Source organism: Acartia tonsa, chromosome 14 (genome assembly GCF_053477335.1).
Source record: "Acartia tonsa isolate MP-2025a chromosome 14, ASM5347733v1, whole genome shotgun sequence".
Taxonomy (NCBI): domain Eukaryota; kingdom Metazoa; phylum Arthropoda; class Copepoda; order Calanoida; family Acartiidae; genus Acartia; species Acartia tonsa.
This window is the reverse complement of record NC_137273.1, coordinates 27,194,518-27,209,655: the sequence shown is the minus strand read 5'-3', so window position 1 is coordinate 27,209,655 and position 15,138 is coordinate 27,194,518.

The window sequence follows — 15,138 nt, the reverse complement described above, 5'->3', positions numbered from 1 at the left end:
CAATTTATTTCATTAGAAACAAGTTGTGATTTTGCCTGCCTGTCCCTTTTTTCCCTGTTCATATCCCTTTAATCTTAATTTATAGTTTATTAAATTCAACTAACAATCCATTTACAATTTCCTCCAAAACTTCTGGATTAATCTGGATTTCATAGCCTTTATTTGAAAACTCATAAATTGAATTAATTGCCCATTGTCCCCTCCTTTACTCCCTGGTCTGACAGAGCTTTTAAATTGGTGTAATTTTTACCTCCAATTTATTTTGTTTTTAAGCACACTATCTATATATCCTTCCTCCAAATATTTTTATACAATTCTGCCTTTGGTAGATTAAATTATTGGGGAAAAGATTCGAATATGGATATATGATATGATTGTCTTTTCCCTAAAAAACACTCTAGTATTAACTCAATTGAAATTAAGCCATGAAAAAAAGAAACGGATTTGATGAATTAGGTTTGGGCTTCAGAGCAGGGAGGGAGGGGACATTGGCCTATATATTGTACTGGTGCCCAAAGTTTTATGATTTAATTACTTTGCTTCTAAGCTTTTAAGACTTTTCTGTAAATATCAAATGGTAGGTACAGTTTATCAGAGTCTACAGAAAAAGGGGCATTTTTGTTTATCATAATGTTATGTTATCTTGCATTACCTTGTCCCTTGATATCCCTGGTCCGCTTGCTTGGGTTTCAAGGTGACAGGTGGATGCAATCATACAACAAGAACAGTTAATTTCATAATAAGAAAAAATGAGAGCTTTATAGAAGCAAAGCTATCCTAAAATTAAAGTTGTCCGTCCACAGCATTTTTAATTAATCTAATGACTTCCAATCAACATAGAAGGCGCATTTTTTTGTAAAGACTCTTGCAGACGACATGAGCATTAAGTCTTTAAAAAAATTTTAGACCTTGTTTTAATAGTAAAGACTTAATATGCTTATGTCATCTATCTTAATTGGAAGCAGAAAATATCATACAATCGAAGAAACGCCGAGAATGAAAAAAACAAAGACAATTGAAACAAGGTCTAATAATTTTTTAAAGATAATATAGGTTAGATTAGGTTGGGTTCGTCATCAGGTTCGTCGAAGGATATTTTAGCAACACCCCCCCCCCCCCCCACGCAAACAAGAAATTTTCACCCCCAGGATTGAGATTGAGATTTTGGACCAACAAAAAAATGTTTGGATGTCATTGTTTGTTATAATTATAAAAGGTTAGCCTCGGGTAGTAAGGCCAGGGCTTTAGATGGAATTCCTTGTGATAAAAAGCCATAGGAACCGCCATATTTGATGTATTTCAAAAAATAATATTTTGACAGCCCAAGATCATTACAAATCGACCTCGAAATTGAGGTTCAGGCAGGTTTAGGGTAATGGACAATAAATGTAAAACACAGCATTTGGAAAGTAAGGGAACTTGGGAAGTAAATATTGAGGAAAGTAAGGGAGGGAGACATTAAAATCATGAATGTTTATAGAAATATTCACATTCTAATCTAGAACTTTTGATGCCTTGATAAATTCCCATTGATATAGTTAGAGGATAAGAGGCAACTAATTCAATTTTATTTTTTTCACTTAATGTTCTTAAAATAGTCCTAAATAAGCAAAAATAATAAACATAGCGTTTGTTCTTATCTTTTTTTACCCAAAATAAACGTTTATTTTTAACTATTATATTTTTTTTTTAAATACATTGTCTCATTCCCAATTATGCCTCTAATTATCGAATTATTTTCTTCGTTGACAACATTTAGCTTAAAAGAAATAATATTAAAACATCATATTTTTTACATAGATTTTTCATATGAAAACTAGCCTTTCTTCATTGCTATATCCCCTCCTAAATATTTTTGTATAGCAGAGTTTTCTATGTCAAATCTCACATTGATTTAAACCAGATTTAGAAATTATGTTCACACAATCAAGTACATATATATTTACCTTATTTTAAAGAGAAGCTTTTCTACATTTAGAGTTGGTTAGCAATTTCGTGTATATGCGACTGTCTGAATTGTGCGTTATTATCCTCATAAAAAAGTAGCAGGATGTGTGATTGTCTCTGTGTCTATCTGTTTGTTTGTACCGACGGATCTCGCTAACCGCTGAACCGATCAGGTTCTCCTTTACAGGGCAGCTTTTTCTACGAAGAGACTTGAGTGCAACATAAATTGGTATCGTAGAGACTTAAACGCAACAGAGATAGGTATCGTATTATTTTTTAAAGAAACCAAACATTTAAAGTGATACTAGAGGCCTCTAGGGGCGTATCCGCTAGTGTTAGTATACAGTCATAGTGCTATAGTTTATCGATCAATTTTATCATTGTCAAATTGTATACTTTATTTCTTTTTAAATTAACCTAATATCATTACGTCAGCCACGACCACTTTTTAATAAAGCCATACAATCGACAAAAAACCCTTAACTATATAGTATAAAAAGGTATTAACTGGTTGATGTACAGTTCACTAACAGTTGAAGGGAAATCACATGCTCTATAATTGCTAACTTGTATGGACACTAGCAATAACTTGGTTATGAAATAGTTTAAAGGGCGCCAAATACCTAAAATACGAGGGATAAAACAATGGACGGTAAATTGATGTACATCCAAAATTTCGATATATTTAAGTAAGACGCCCAAGGGGGGGGGGGGGTGTCTGGGGTGAGTTGACCCCTCATAATCAGATTTAGTCTTAAAAACAAGAATTAAAAAAAAATGTGAGAGGTAAATTTTTTTTTCTAGGGATGATTTTTCGGGTATAGTCCTTTCCACGACATCCCTCCATAAGGGGCGATTCTTCGAATATTTCAAAGTAGCTTTTCTCCTATTTCTAGCCCCTGCGGGGGGGCTCTAACCCTGCGGGGCCACTTACCTAACCCTGTGGGGCAATCACCTAACACAATATAACCTAACACAATATAACCTAACATAACCTAACCTAAAATAACCTATAAAAAGCCATTTTAAAAATACGACTAATCGCCCCTTATGGAGGGATGTCGTGGAAAGGACTATACCCGATTTGGGTTTCTTGGGAGGGTGGTTTTACCATCCCTAAAATTGTTATAAACCTTTCTAGGAATTATAAGAAACTATATTGTAATGACAGACATACAGACAAACTAATAGACATCCTGTTCCTTTATGCAAGGACTAGCGGCTACGCCCCTAGAGGCCTCTAGTGGCCTTTAAATGTTTTTTTTTTAATTTTAAATACCTAATTTGAGAAATAACTTGTCTATGTTATCAATTGTTAAATTCATGCGTCTACGCAGCGCGACTATGCTAGCGACACTATGCGGCGGAAATATTTCAATTTTTTTTCGATTTTATTGTGATTTCTCTTGGGAAAGTGATGGTACCCTCCCCCAAAATAGTTAAAAACCTTCCCGGGACATATGACAATCTACCCTGTTAAATAGAACCCAATCGGTTCAGCGGTTAACGAGATCCTTCGGTACAGACACACAGACACACAGATACACAGACACACAGACATCCTGTCACTTTAGTATAAGGATTATGTAAATAAATTAAAATGATTCATAGATTTCTTACATTGGCATTTCCTGAAATAGTTTTGGCCCTATATAAATAAACTGGAAAAAATACAGGGACAGCAATGTCGACAAGCAGTGCAGCTTAATGGCAAAAACACGATGCTGTGAGTATTAGTGCAAAAAATATGACGTAACAAAAAAAATTAGCCAATGAGAGGCCACTATAAATTTTACCATTGGTCAATAACGGCCTCTCATTGGCTAATTTTTTTTGTTACGTCATATTTTTTGCACCAATACTCACAGCATCCAAAAACACACCAACAAACAAACAAATGTATACAACAGTGATATACCTTTATGTCCTTAAAAGTTGCCCAAAAAATATATTATCAAATCAAATAATTATCAACGTGTAGTAACTATTTAGCATTTGATAAAGTAGTCATTTCTGAATTCTGACATATTATCGACAGAACGTTATTATAATGACAAACTACATATTTATGATGTTGATACATGGAATTTTGACAGGGAATTTCATAGAGAAATCTGTGTCGCTTTTGGTAAGACCTTGGAATAATTTTAAATATGACACATAAAGGGTGTTTAAAAAAAAACAATCGCTTCACTTTCAATATAAACCTTACAGTTTTTGTCCAAGACCTCATAATGTTTGGGGGTTTTGATGGGGCATGTAAAACCTTTCTCTAGACACCTTAAAAGGGTTTCTAACATAATCCTTATCTTATCTTATCTTATACCTCAATGTTGGAAGGGTCTGTCTTATTTATCCCATATTGTTTTTTTTAAACACCCTTTTTGTATCTTCTTATGTCTTTTAGAATAGGAAAATCCCTTTCATAAGAGCGGTGTTTATCAAAATTAATATATTTTATTTTTAAAGTGTCAAAATTATACTATGAGCAATTGCCCCACTTACCGCTTAGCGGGGCAAAATTGTTTTCGTGAAAAATCCACCAAAATCACATTAAAAATCTACAAAAATTAAACAAAATCATTCTAAGGTTTATGAACATAAGATTTTATTTTATTTTTGAAGATTTTTTATGTAATTTTTAAGGATTTTTCACGAAAACAATTTTGCCCCACTAAGCGAATAGTGGGGCAATTTTTAAAGAATCCACTTCAGTTTGACTCTTTTTCATTTTTGTTATGCTTATCATTTAATTAAGCTTTGCTTTTTGGACGTTATCGTCCATTTAAGAATGACAAATTGAGTTTTTTTTGGTGTTGCGGCTAAACTATAACCTTAACAAAGATGTCAAAATGGTACCTACAGCTATTTTAGCTGAAATTTAGAATTTAAAGTAACCTTAGTGCTAATGTTTTGTTTTAAAAACATTTGCAATCTATTTACATAAATCTTTAAAACTTCTGGATAAACATTGTACAATAAAATGGTTGTTTACATTCTAATCGTTGAATTTAATAGTAAAAGTGCTACTTAGGGTACATAAATTATAACAAGGATGACAACATCCATAAAAGCGAAGCTCTGAAACGTTAGGACAAACGAACACTCTTGTATAGTGTCAGAACTGAATAATCAGAATATAAATGTTTGAGAGTAGAAGGTAACAAAATTGTAAGTAAATTTAATGAAAAACTGCTTAAATACAGAATATTGTTTAAATACATTGTTTAGGACTTGATTATATAGATGATTCGCTTATAACAATGTACTTTGTTGTCCTAGGAATCAGTATTTCAAAAATCAGACCAATCGGGTAATTTTATCACATAAAGATTTGATGTTAAAAAGGTTAAAAATCAACATGTTTAAAATGGACGTACGGACTTTCTGGTAACGATTATAGAGTTGCTTTGCTTTCTAACTCGTACCTAACTCCTAATGGAATCATCATGCAAAGTTTGAAATCGATAGAACAATTCTAACATGCCTAAATAAACGAAAAGAGTTATCCGTTACGTACGGACGTACGGACCGACCTTAATTATAGAACAGCTTAGCTTTTAAAAATGGTGACATAATCACTATATATAAGTAAATTGTGTATTTACACGACTAACGTACAGTGCATTGTTAAAGTTTAGTCCCGCCGTCTTAAAAGAAAAGACACAGGGACAAAAGGTGTGGGGGGGGGGGGTGGGGGGTTGTGAAATAGAGCTGAAATTATTCTACAACCCCCCCCCCCCAAAAAAAAAAAAAAAATACTAGCTTTCATAAGAAGAATTTCACACTTGGAATTTTGGGGCATTGATTGATTTGTCTCCCATTGTACTACCTATTTATCCCTGAGTAAAAAAAAGAAAATATTGTTGTAGTGTCACGTCTTATGACATATTTAGGTATTGATAACCATCGCAAGTCTGCATATCTAAAACATACACAGGCGGTTGAGTCCCTAGTTTTTATAGGTACTTAGCATGAAAATAGCCTAAAACCCCAAGGAGATATAAGAGATTTCCCTGAAAAGCAGAAATCAATTATCAAAGGCAACATCAAAAATTTTTATCCAACCTCTGCTTATACAGATATTCCCCCTATCCCCCCAAAAAGTAAATATTGGACATCCCTAGCTTTTAAAGAAAAAGCCTTAAACCTAAAAATAGATATGAGATTTCTCTTGAATAGCAAAAATTGATTACAGTTATCTAAAAAATCTTGCCGTTAATGCTTCATCCAAAAGCCAAAACTCTTGCATGAAAACAAGCGTACACACCCTAGCCTCCAGGTGCTATGTAAGGGGTAATATACTAGCCTAATATATATATATATATGAAAGAAAACAAGCGTACACACCTTAGCCTCATGGTACTATGTAAGGGGTAATATACTAGCCTAATATCTATATAAGAGAAAACAAGTGTACACACCCTAGCCTCCAGGTGCTAATTAAGGGGTAATATACTAGCCTAATATCTATATGAGAGAAAACGAGTGTACACACCCTAGCCTCATGGTGCTATGTAAGGGGTAATATACTAGCCTAATATCTATATGAGAGAAAACAAGCGTACACACCTTAGCCTCCAGGTGCTATGTAAGGGGTAATATACTAGCCTAATATCTATAAAGAGAAAACATGCGTTCACACACCCTAGCCTCCTGGTGCTATGTAAGGGGTAATATACTAGCCTAATATCTATATAAGAGAAAACAAGTGTACACACCCTAGCCTCCTGGTGCTATGTAAGGGGTAATATAATAGCCTAATATCTATATGAGAGAAAAATGAATGCCCCAAAGCATGACTAAATCGAAGCAGATCTAAGATTTAGGCGATCTTTTATTTTAAAAAAACCTTACTACTGTACATTATATCAAAAACCAAAGCCTTCGTCCCTAGAGTCTATGATCTATGAATAAATCTTTTAATTCGTTTGATGGTTTGAATATTTTTTTATGTTCATATTTTTTTATTTAAATTTTCCCTTAGTTCACTTCCTTTTTCCCCTAAGTGTATTAGAATTAACTTAGTTAGATTAAATCATCCATAACTTTTATCGACTCCTGTCTACACTTTTTAATAATAAATAAATTTTAAACTGATGTATGACCATATCCTATTCATATAGTAGCTGCACCACTAATAAAATCTATATTAGAATTTTATAACAATCTACAAAATGTAGTAAATTAGAAAAAAACTGGTTTTGATTAGTCTATAATTAGTTGGTCTGGTGCATGGTCGCTTTAATTTCTAAATAAGACAGAGACAATAAGAGAAAGGAAGAGAGAGAGAGAGAGAGAGAGAGAGAGAGAGAGAGAGAGAGAGAGAGAGAAAGAGAGAGATAAAAAAGAAACGAGAGGGAGAGAGAAAGAAAAAAATGAGAGAGAAAAAGAGACAACTAGGGGGAAAATTGTTGTAATCCTCTTTATATCTAGATGTATATTTCTTCCCTGGTGTTTTAAGAAACAAATAAGTGTAAACAACAGTTAAATTAATAATATATATACAGAAAAGACTATTTAAGTAATGATAAAAATAAGATAGTAAAGAATCATACAGTAATCCATTTTAAACTGTAAATATTATAAAGTTAAGTAAAGACGGAAAAATGTTTTTTTTTTCAGACGATATCTAATCAAATCGTATAAAAGATGAAGCTGATTTCTTACACTAACATGGACGTAGTGACATACAGACAGACAGACATTAGTTAATTGTAGTTTAGTTAGGTTCATTATTAAAAATGACTTTGACATTTTATACAATTTTGGTTATTTTAACTAAACACATTTCCCTTACTTTTTACTGTGGTGTATTCGTATGACGCGGTTTTTTGGTTCATTTATTTTAGTAAAGCCACAAAAAAATGAACCTAATAAGACATTGTATTGTATTGTTATTAAAGTATTTAGTATTTTTAGAACCATTCTTGTGGTCGTCATGGATTTTATTCTATCAAAAACTACGTAGTGTGGCCAAACTTAGAATTAAAATTAAAATCTTATTAAAAGGGGCTAGTCCTTATATAATAGTAACAGGATTTCTATCTGTGTGCCTCTCTGTACTAGGGGATCTTGCTAATCGCAATACCGATACGGTTTTCCTATACAATGTAGCCTTTTCTGGGTCCTGGGAAGGTTCATAACTATTTTTGGGGAAAGGTGTCCTCCGAAGCAAATGACAAACCAGCCAATAGATAACTTTACAGTCTACACTCCTTTTTATCAATTTAAAGATTTAATATAAATGCTTTACTACTTAAGTCTATAATAACCATTTAATTTATAAGTGGATCTTTCCAAATGGTTTGGCCACACTAGTTTGTCATAGTTCATAGTGTTTAGTTCATAGATGCTCACAAAATGTAGTAAACAATATTTCGAAGTAGCTGAATTTTTGCATGTGTGTCAAGAATTTTATGATAAATACTTAGTAATAATTATGTGCAGGTTTTAGCCTAGTTCATGACCACAGGGGAAAAAATAATGACGCCTAAAAAAAATTATGCAAAAGTAAAGTTTGCACTCTTTGCCTCTTGAGGCTAAGCAACTTGTGTTTTAAATGGTAGACCATCTTTTGGTTAATTGTTTTGAGCAGTTTGTGGGTGCAATTAGATTCCAAAGTATATAGGCATAGCCATATTTTTGGAAGGTTTACTTTGATATTTCGATAATTTTATGAAAATATTTTATGATTTTTAAAAAAGATATCCAAAGAAAAGAGTTAAAGCAATATGAAATAAATCATATTTAAAAGGTAAGATAAAAAAACTATTTTTGAATTTGGTTATTACTTATTACTTTATGTCAGCTTTAAAAAATTGCGCTGTATTTTGTGTGCACCTCACTGCTTGCTTCCAAAATGTAAAAATATGCTTCAGTTGATGTGAAGTGAGTTTGGCGGACGGTGGCTGCCACACACACACTCACAGTCACACACACATACGCTCAGGCCTATTCATGCATTTTGTATGTCTGTGAATTCATGCAGTGAAATTTATAGGGTGATTAGAAAAATAGTTTTTCATTTTTTTTATAAAATGCAATTTTTATCTTGTTCCTTGTATTAAAAAACATATTTTGCCGGTATAAGAAAAATTGTGTTGATTTTCTTCATTTTTAAATAACAGAGTTAACAAAATCAAGGGTTTTTGTTGATATTTTTATAAGATTGGTTTTTTTTTAGAATAGAGAATATTGAAAAAAATTGAAATTAAAAGAACCGCCATTTTGAGTAAAAATGTATTTTTCCACAAGGAACAAGAATATAAATACAGTCTTAAAAAGCCATCTAAAAAGGAAACCTAGCTTGGTATGACTCACCCTGTAAATCATAATATATGTTATGTGATTTTTTCATAGTGTGTGACTAATTCATAATCAAACTCTTTATTGAAAGTAATTTATGAACAAACTAAAAGTGATTTCAAAACAGTTATAAAGTTATTATAATCAGATGGGGAAAAGTGCTTTTAGAATCTAATGGCAGAACAGTGCAGACGAAGTTTCTTATAACTTTTGTGACACCAATGAAATTTGAATTGAAGTATTTTTATCTCAATTTGTTTCCTATATTATTTTCTAATGTTTTTAGAATCGCAGCTACTTTAATTATGTCATTACTGTACGTTGGTATGTTACTCAGATATGGTAATAAAGTACAATTTATTACTTGTTTATGGACAGATTTTAATCATTCAAAATCAGATAACTAACAATAATGCCACATGTATCCAAATTTTAAAAAAAGATTGGTCTTGTTTAAATTTTTTTAAATTTCATTTTAGCTTATTATTGCTGCACTAATTATGTATATAATAGTTATTGTTTGAATAATTTTTCGTCCTTGTTATGTAAAATCTGTGTATAAGTATTATTTTCGTGATGTTTAAGATAAAATATAGGATTAAAGATTATATAGAAAATAGTATTGTATGTACGTATTTATGAGATTGTTTGTATGTAAGTCCATTTGGATCTTGGAATACAATGCTTTTTTACAAGGCGCTTTTAGAAGTATTTAAAAAATGTGAATTAGAGAGTTCAACTTAATACTTTGATACTTTAAATTAAAGTTCTAAAAACAAAACAAAAAACAAATTTATGGCTCTGGAGGGGGGTTCTATTGTTAATTTCTTTTTTGGACCATCTCCTAAAATAAATAAAAACCTTCTCTGGACCTTAGAGAGTATCACTGTAACGCAGATCCATTATGTTTAACACTTTTTTGGGTCCTATGACAAACGCAGGAGTCCCAAACGCAGGAGTAGACACTTAACCTAACCTAACCTAACTAATTTTAGACCTTCTTTAAATTTTTTTAATGGCTAAACCCTGTGGGGGGCTTATTTGTACATGCATATCTTAACCTAACCTAATCTGTAAAGAAATACCTAAGTAAATTAATATTTTAACACTCCTGCATTTGTCCACTCCTGCGTTTTTGACTCCTGCGTTTGTCCTGGAACCCCTTTTTTATGTGGTTTATTAATTAAAAGGATAACTGTGCAGTGTGAAGATGTGACGGACAGTATGATAACTAATATCACACATGCTTTACTTATATAGGAGGTGCGCTATTAAAAAATTTAAACTTACAAAATGTCACTGACTGACAAACATAAACAAAATAAACAATTATGTAACAGGCGCAAACAATGATTAGATATAATAGAAAAATAATTTGATTCTTTAAAGTACTATAGTTATTTTGTTTGCTCGTCAACTAAGATCTCTCTAGTTACTGATCCGATCGTGTTCTTCATGGTATGGAATATTCTGTTTTTAGGTCATTCTATTTTCAAATTAGAATCTGGGGATTGTATTAGATTATTTAAATACAAACATTTAAATCCCCTTAGATGCTAAGGTCGCAGCCACTACTTTACACAAGTGTTAGATATTGAGAATTTTTTAAGAATATACAGCTCTTTTCGTGCACTTTTAAAATAAATATGTTTATGATGTTTCATGACAAAACCCTTTTTAATTATTCATAATGACATTATTCTGCACTTTAACACAAAGCAATTATAAAAAAATCTATAAATGGATAAAATGTCATAATTTTAATGATAATGTTTTTTTCTTCAAATTTACTATTTTTATAGTCCAATAATTTAAACATCCATTTAATAATACAAAGAAATTCCAATTCCAATTTTCATTTATTACAATTGTTACTCACTTAATTGTATTCATTACTTTAACATTTAAATATAATTATTAGAATTATAATTATTATTAGAAAGGGGGTATTGAACTGGAAATTCTCCTTATTCATTTTGCTAAAAACTTTGGGTACTTTTACTAAAACTAGATTGCATGGTTCAAACTTTTTCACCAATAAATTTGATATAAATAAGGGATGACTTTATTTATCGTAATTGAGGGTGTTAAACAATTTATCATTCATTGTCTTATCCATAAAGATACCTCTTTATGATTTAAGCAGTTTGATTGTGTTTCCTTGTTTATTAATTTATTTGAAAAACCTTAACAGGCAAATTTTTGAATATAAAATTTAAAAAAACATATCAACAATTTATTTTCTTTCTTCTTATATTTTACTTTATAACTATTACGTATATTTTTTTAGTATAATCTGCTTGTTTTTGATGCGCTACTGTTTTGTCTTTGTTGGGAATCAATAATACAAAGTAGTACGATGTCTGTCTTTCTGTCTGTCTGTCTGTCTGTCCGTCCGTCCGTCCGTCTGAAGCATAAGATCTTGGTAACCACTGAACCGATCGGATTCTACTCTTGAGGGTATATACCTATTGGTCCTGTGGTGGTTTTAAGCTTTTTTCTTGGGGGGGTGGGACACCCCTAACCCCCCAAAAAACAAAAAAATCCCCCCCTTATTTTTATTTTGCTCTGCTACAGGCTGCCCTTTATTATTTTTTATTCCAGCATTTATTTTGAACGAAAGAATAGCAACATTCTCTCACTAAAAACAATAAATATTAATTTTTTTATCACCTCTTGGGGCTTCGCCCCTAGAGGCTAGGGGCGAAGCCGCTAGTATATAAAAAAATAATTGGTTTGATAAATAGAAAATTTGTACATTTGACGTAAATGCAATTTGTTCATAGTTAAGTCTTGAATTTCATAACAATCAAAATTAAATTACTTTTTGAGTTTAAAGATTAAAATGAAGGCTCTTCTTTGTAGAAGAGTTGATCTTTCTCCCCTTCTCTCCTGTTAGATAGCTTTAAACCTGCCTAGTTTATTTCTTCTGAAAGTATTAAAACATAGGACTGATGGAAATTTCCCCTAGTATCTAGGGGCTCAGTATTCGAAAAAAGGAGAAGGGTAGAAATAGACTTAAACCAGAAACAATCAACATACAATTATTTGAAATTAAAATAATCCTGGTACCGAATTGAAGCAAGATATTTATGGACAAATAAATAAACTTACTACTTTAATTAGTAGGATATAGTTTGGTTTTTGTTCTACAACAATTTAAATTTTATATTCTTTTTTAATTAATATTAGTTTCAATTTATCTTAAAGTTAAACAAATGTAGTTAAAATGAATTAAATTCCGGTATAGTAACTTATATTCTTAAAATCAATTCTAGCATCTAGGGGCTCTGCATTAAAGGGGAGGTGGGCCTATGTAAAGCTTCCATAAAATGCAGAACTCAATCGGTTTAGTATTTATCGAAATATTAAGCTACAGACGAAAAACTTTAAATACTTTATACAATTGGATGGCTAATCATTTTACTACGATATAAGGTGTAGATTTTTCGTGTTGATAAAAATTGACCGACAGAAAAAATAAGAGGCAAAGTAGCTTTTGTTCAGGTGCAATATTGAATATTTATGCTTATTGTTTTAGGTAAGTTTTTATCATTATTTATTTATCATAATACCAATAACTATCCCTTGATGATTAAACTAAAAACAAAATAATTATGTCCGTATATAGCACAGAAACATGAAAAAAATATTAAATTTTGATATTGTAATAATTTAAACATTATCATGGTATAGTATTCAAACATTAGCTCAATTGACAAATACATGGTACTGATATATCACAGGCAATGTAGATAGTCAGACTTATGCACAGAAAATCCTAATTTTAATGTAGCTGCGCTAATTATAAGAATTAAGGAAGTAACCAAGATAGGATTAGTATATGTACTAACAGGCCTATAGGGATAGGCAAATTGACGAATAATAATTCTTTTCTCAAGTTTTTTTTTTTAATTCTAGCTTTATTAGTTTATAACTATTCGAGGTTAAAAAAGGGCCGTTTGGATAAATTTACAAATCATTGACCTATCCCCTCTCTGGTGTTTTATTCTACCAAATTAATTCAAATTAAATCTAAAACACAAGAAACACTCTAAAAAGTTTCATAATAATATTAAAAATTTTCATAATGTAAATATGATCAGGGTTGTTAGAATCTTAATTATACTGGTAACCAAAGTTTTATAGACACAATAACCCATTCGTTGGCTTAAAAACGTTTAAAATCTTGATTGTTTGGTTAAACTAGCAGTTTTAAAACTTTTCAACCAATAATTTGTTTACCATAATGAGAGATGTACATTAATTCATTGGTTATTGTCTTTTCCATGCTATTTAAAAGCGAAGCATCTTCTATAATTAGAATCAACGTCCGTTCGTCATTACGTGCTTTCGTACGTAAAAGTTAATTCTTACGATCCTTGTTTTCTATAACTGACGAGTATTTTTTTGTGTTGATTTTTTAGAGTGCGCCATAGACTGGCGCAAGCTAAATACATAGGAACAACACTGCAAAAATGTTCTCATTTTACAACAAAATATTTTTTTTTGCAAAAAAAATAGCAAAGCTCAATTTGACTTCAGCTTCAAAATTAATTATTATAGATAGAGCCAACCTTGTTAATATATAAGGTTTTTATTTCTTTTGCATTCTTCTATTTCACAATTACTCACCTAAAAGCACACTATTATAACTGTATATTAATTTGCTTTGTTTTTGATATTTTTACCATGGGCATAATTGTCCTTGTTTACAATGTTTTGTAGAAAAAATAACACATTTTGCTATCTTTTAACTTATCCTTTTTGTAAGTTAAAATTTTGCACAGGTTTTGTTCTGATATGGACTAATATTATGAAAATGTAACTGATATCATCAATAAAAAGGAAAACTCTAAAACGGTAGGACAAACGAATGTCAACACATATTATATATTTATAAGTTTAAACAAAATTATATGCAAATTTGTTCAAAATTCTGGATGATAAATCGGTGTACTATCTCAATGATAATAGACAAAATTACCACTTCTGATGATCGAAATTATTGGTTGTTAAGTTTAAACACTGATAGTTTGTACAACCTAAGCAAGATTTAGTAAACAACCAAAAGGTTTAGTACAACAATGATCGCATGAGAGAAAAAAAAATTTGGTACAGTCTCTTTCACTATTCTCCTTGGATGTTTTGATTTTCCTTTCAATAGCGTAGCAACAACACAAGTAGTTTAACAAATAATTTTTAGAATACTTATTCTTTTCCACTGTTCTTGTTTAATGGCATTTGGTGGTTACGCTAATTAGCCATATATTATTTTTTAAGTAGTGAAGATTTTTTATAAGTCTTGTATGCTGTTTATTTTGGTTTTAACATAGTTTACCATTTGTTCTTCTTGTTCCATTTCATGGACGTCCAATACATTTTATAATCCATAGTATTAACCCCCATAATACTTAGTACTTTATCTTTGGATGTCATTATATCAAGCAATTTTCTTAGCTGTGCTTCTTTTTTATATGTGCAATGACATACTTGTTTGCAAATGTGTGTATTTTCGCTATTAAGGATATCTCGTCCGTATTATTTGTTAGAATATAATAGATTATAAACAAGGGTTTGACAGCCGGCTGCGGATTGTAAACAAAAGGGGTGGATAGTGCGGCTTCATTGCGGATTATTAACTTCCTGAGGACTTTCCAATTACTTAAAAGTGCGGATTAATGCGGATTTCGATCCCCGATAAAATCATAAAATTGTAGTTTTTTTGTGCATTTTTTTCTTTGTCTTTTTATTATATTGCATTAATTGTTAACAATGTCAAAACTCTTTTTATTCCTTTTTTGTAACAACATTGGTTAATTATATTACTAGGGATTTAGCAAGGGGTGAGCGGATATTAGATTCATGATTGTGACACTACCA